Below are 2,687 nucleotides of genomic sequence, written 5' to 3'. Positions count from 1 at the left end.
TTTTATCATTATTCATCAATTACTCCCAACTATGGTGAAAAAGACTAAAGTAGTAAGAAAACTGAAGAACGATGGAATTATCAAGAAGGATGAGGCAATAGTATAGTAAATCATCAGTATTTTATCATCCTCCAGTTTTCTTAATTCACTGCCTAAAGTACTATGTAATTTTTCAAGAAGATATAAAAGAAAACTGGAGACATCATCTTTGTGGTCTGCTTTTAGTTTCATTTGATACAACTGAGAAGGCCGAATTTTTCCTTTTCTCCCTATATTGGCAAAGAGAAGTAGAGGATGAGTTTTCATAATTACAGTATTACATAAACCAGAAGATTAATGTAGCACTCTAGAATATAAGCAAATGATAGTGGTGAAATTGATTGTGTAAAAGAAATCTTAGCCTATGAATCTTTAGACAATGATATCCTAGATGATTTTCAATAAATTAAGAATATGTTTTTAAGGAAAAAGAGGAAATATGGTATTTTCATGCAGTTACTCAACCAGCTGAACTTAATTATACAATGTTTTATGACAAGAATCTAAGTCTTTCTGTTTTCCTAAGAAGACATATGACAATATTCTTTAATATTTTACATTTTTAAAATGTAATGATGTTTTATTTCTCAAAATGTATAGCTGATGGGACCTGTTGTTCCTGCATCTTCACCAGCAGTTGGGGCATCCCCACCTTTGGTGTTTCTGGTGTAAATTATTTGAGCTCTGTGCTTTGAAACTAGTTTAATAAGTCCTTTCCCAAGGAGCTTCTGAAGGGGCTGCCCTGGCCAAGGAACTGGGGTCTTCAGTTTCTCAGAGACAATAGCTGGCATTATAATAAGCGGACAGTGGGAGCTTCCTTACAGAGTCTGTCCTATGTGGCTTCGTCAAACAAAACTAGGTTATGGAGCTTGTCCCAAACTTTGTCTTTGGACCATGTCTCTTGTTTTGGCTTTGCCCCCAGATTTGTTCACTGGGTCTTTGTCTTTCTTGGCCAACTTTCCAGCATCTTTCTCCTTCTTCTTCCTCTTTTTCTTCTTCCTCTTTTCCTCCTCCTCCTCCTCCTTCTTTTTATTTTTAATAATCAGAATGTAACCTTTATGGGTTTGAAAATAAGGCTTTGGTGATGCTATTTCATACAGATAATGCAGTTGAGACTATCCAAATAAGTCCAAGGTCGAAGTCTCAAGTTATCAGTGCTCACTCAGCAAAAAAAAATTCACATGAAAGAATGAAATAAACAGGGTGGAGAGAAGTCTGTTTCACGAGACAGTCCATGTTACTCTGAAGGCAGGGGGAACTGGTAGAGAAGAGGTCAGTATTTTCAAAACTTTATTCAGATGCTTTTCCAATCAAGTGTCCCAAATGGCTAGCAGAGAAAATTGGGAAGATCTACCCCAGTCTCATGAATATATAGACACCTGGATGCCATCTTTCCTGAAGAGAACATCAGCTCAGCCAATTATAAACTTAGAACTAAACACGCCACTACATTACCACACTAAACTCATGTTTCTCTAGTTTGTCCTCGGTTGTTCTGCCTCAAAGTCTGGATTCAGGTTTGGATGGTGGATATCAATGAAAAGAAAGTAGATGAGGCCTCCTATGGCAGCACCAACCAGAGGGCCCACGATAGGAATCCACCAGAAGTAGTTTCCAGCTTTGAAGACATCAAACCCCCATCCCGCCAAAGCAGTGAAAAGCCTGGGACCTAGGTCTCGAGCTGGATTCATGGCACAACCACAGTTCAGTTCCAAAGAGGTAGTAAGGACCAAAATCAGGAGGGCGATGACAACGGGCTCTAGGCCTTTGGGGACGCTCCAGTTTCTGGAGTCAAAGATGGCAAAGACAACCATGACGAGGAACATGGTGGACACTACTTGGTCTGCAAACCCATTTACCAGAGACAGATACGGAGCTGGGTATGTTGCAAAAATCTGTGCTGTTGCATTTTCTCCCACGATGTACAGTTCTCCACCAGCAAAGGACATAAATGCATCATAGTAAACACCAAAGAGGATTGCGGACCCTGTGAAGGCTCCGAAGAGCTGGGCTCCCACATAGAAAGGAAATTTGAACCATTTCATCCGTCCAAAGAGACACATTGCAAAAGACACAGCAGGGTTGATGTGGCCACCAGAGACACCCCCAGCCACATAAACGGCCATTCCGACTGCTACTGAAAAGCCAACATTCACAGCGAGGATTCCTCCAGAAGTTCCGCGACTGAGGACGGATTGGGCAATAGAGCCACATCCGAGAACGATCATTATACATGTGCCCAAGAACTCGGAGAGTATTTCTCTAGCCAAACTACTCTTCAACATCAGTCTCTGCCTGAAGCGTCTCCTCTGTACCTCAGATTGCATGGTGGCTTCTCCAAGGACCACTCTTTCCACTAGTACCTGCTTTGTCTGCTCCCTACTTCACTCATGACATGTCAGCATCTTTCTTCTTGTTGTCCTTGGACTGCAGGATGAAACTTGAACAGCTGCTACCACTGCTGCCTCAATAAGATGTCGGACAAAAACAAAAGTGATCATTTAGATTTTTGTGCACCAACATTTACTTGAAGTGGTTTGTGATAGTCGAATGTCAAAGGCAGGTGTGTATACAAAGAGGAAATAGATAATGTAGAAATAAAAACATGAAATGGATTGAAGATATTATGTTTATCAATCTGAAAATGA

The 2,687-nt window shown here is 40.7% G+C and overlaps 1 pseudogene; it reads right to left on the bottom strand.

Annotated features, from left to right (window-relative positions):
* Positions 1–1,514: 1,514 nt before the first annotated feature.
* On the bottom strand, positions 1,515–2,422 carry LOC139002310 (aquaporin-9 pseudogene; annotated as a pseudogene).
* Between the last annotated feature and the right edge of the window lie 265 nt (positions 2,423–2,687).

This window comes from Myotis yumanensis, unplaced genomic scaffold (assembly GCF_028538775.1).
Source record: "Myotis yumanensis isolate MYYU_CA2020_CCGP unplaced genomic scaffold, mMyoYum1.0.hap1 SCAF_1, whole genome shotgun sequence".
NCBI classification, from domain to species: Eukaryota; Metazoa; Chordata; class Mammalia; order Chiroptera; family Vespertilionidae; genus Myotis; species Myotis yumanensis.
The sequence above is the reverse complement of the archived record's forward strand: the minus strand, read 5'-3'. Positions and strand labels throughout refer to the sequence as shown.